Source organism: Tursiops truncatus, chromosome X (assembly GCF_011762595.2).
Source record: "Tursiops truncatus isolate mTurTru1 chromosome X, mTurTru1.mat.Y, whole genome shotgun sequence".
NCBI lineage: Eukaryota > Metazoa > Chordata > Mammalia > Artiodactyla > Delphinidae > Tursiops > Tursiops truncatus.
The window spans coordinates 105972756-105974964 of NC_047055.1; the positions used below are offsets into that span (position 1 = coordinate 105972756).

The 2209-nt window shown below is 38.8% G+C and overlaps 1 pseudogene; it reads left to right on the plus strand.

The window, feature by feature from the left end:
- Positions 1-720: 720 nt before the first annotated feature.
- On the plus strand, positions 721-1756 carry LOC101334761 (archaemetzincin-2-like; annotated as a pseudogene).
- The last annotated feature ends 453 nt before the right edge of the window (positions 1757-2209 follow it).

Genomic DNA, 2209 nt, shown 5'->3' on the forward strand with positions numbered 1-2209 from the left:
GCCTAGTGGCAGGTGAAGGCACCCTCCATATCACTTCTATGAACACATTTCAATGCGCTGGTCCTTGTAAACCTTGTGGTAGGGCAGCTGTTTAACCCATTCAAGCTGTAGAAATAACAAATACCAACCAAATGAGAACATTCAAAGGCTATTTAGTCAGAGCTTGCTATAGCAGGGGAGTCAGCCACTGTCACTAGAGTTTTGGCAAAGATTCAAAAGCAGGCAGATGAGTGGGAACACTTTATAGTAGAAAAAGGGGAAGGCTTCAGGTATGCCCTCCCTGACTGGACAGAGATAATGGTCTGAATGCCTACAAGTCTGACAAATAGACAGCAGGCTGGCTTCCTGGGCTGGTTACTATAGATAATGAGTTGATTTCCTGGGCTGGTTGCTGCAGGTTGGGGGTCAGAGCTTTATTTTTATGTATGGCCTGGCCATTGTCTATTTGTATATTCAGTCTCTCCAAACTGAAGGGTTGAAAACATTGTTTAATGGGTACAGAGTTTCAGTTTTACAAGACAAGAAGAGTTCCAAAGGTGGATGTTGGTGATCATCGTACAACTACATGAATATACTTAATACCACGGAACTATACGCTTAAAAGTGGTTCAGATGGTAAATTTTCTGTTATGTGAATTTTAGCACAATTTTTAAAAAATTGGAAAAAAAAAGAGAAACCTCTGCATAGGAACACAGTATAAATGGAACATTCCTGTCATTATGCAAACAATGCATAACTCTGAACAGACATTACAAACAGCCTTCATCTCAAAGATTCCAGTGCTTATGTTGTAGTATAAGAACTGAGAAGGTGGGGAACAGCTATGAAGAAAGACTTTCAGCCAGAGAATGATCTCTTTGGACCCATTACCTTGCATTCACACTCAGATTGGATTGCCTCCCATTCTGAGCACCTCTCCTGAAGCCTTTGAACAGTTTATCAATAATCTCTATGAAGAAATGTAATATTTATATGCAGCCCATTGGAACTCTAGGGAACACCAGAATTATCAGAGAAGAACATGTTAAAGAGCTCAAGGGCTACCGTGAAATATTTTTCTGTGGCCTGCCAGTAAAACTTGTAGAAAAGTTTCCTGTTTCTGCAAACTTAGTGTTCCTTTAGATTCCGTGACAACACACAAAACCTACAAATTCATATGGGGCATTTTTTTTTTGGCCACACCACACGACATGCGGAACTTCCCTGACCAGTGATTGAACCCATGCCTCCTGCAGTGGAAGCACGGAGTCTTAACCACTGGACCACCAGGGAAGTCCACAGGGGCTTTCTTAAGTGCTTAAAAACAAAGAAATCTTCAAATGTCTTCTGTATCATGGGCATAACAATGATTTGTCTTTCCCCGAGAGACTCCTGAAATTTTGTCTTTGGACAAGGCTTTTTGGCAGATGGCACAGGAATAGTCAGCTTTGCCAGATATGGCAGTGATATTTATTTTTCATACTGTGAATGCAAAGTTAAAAACTTGAAAAGAAATCTTCAAGTGACTCTTCAATTTTTAATAACTATTATACTCCTGAAATCTTGGGTATTTTGCTACTTCAATCCTGTAAGTGTTGAATCCATGAAATTGGACACAAATTTGGACTCTGACATTACCATTGGCTGGTGAGTCTAATGCAAGGCTCTAGCCACCTGGAAGAACCAGACCATGGGCTTCTAGACATTTGCCCCATCTACTTAAATAAGTTACAGTGTGCTATTCATGTCAATATTGTAGAACGATTTGGAGAATAGGTGAGCTAGATTGATGATGCATCTACCAATACACCTGGAGTAACTGAAACATAAATTTGATAATACTTGTGGAAGCCCTTGAGAAATGCAGTGAATGTATAATGAAATGGTTTTCTGCTCTCCAAAATAAAAACTTTCAAATAGTGATAATTAAAACGAAATGCTTACACATTAAAAAAAAAAAATCTGGAAACTGCTGAAAAATAATTTATATATAAAATTTAATCTGATTGCATCCTTTTATTTAATGGTCTCTGTTTGCTTTCTATCATACCATCACTAGAAAAGCTGTCTGATGTGCACGGTTTATTTTATTTTTAAATTTAATTGAATTTAATTTTTTATTTTAATTTTTTATTTTTGGCCGAGGCACACAACTTGTGGTATCTTAGTTTCCCGGACCAGGGATCAAACCCGTGCCCGCTGCAGTGGAAGCGCAGAGTCCTAACCACT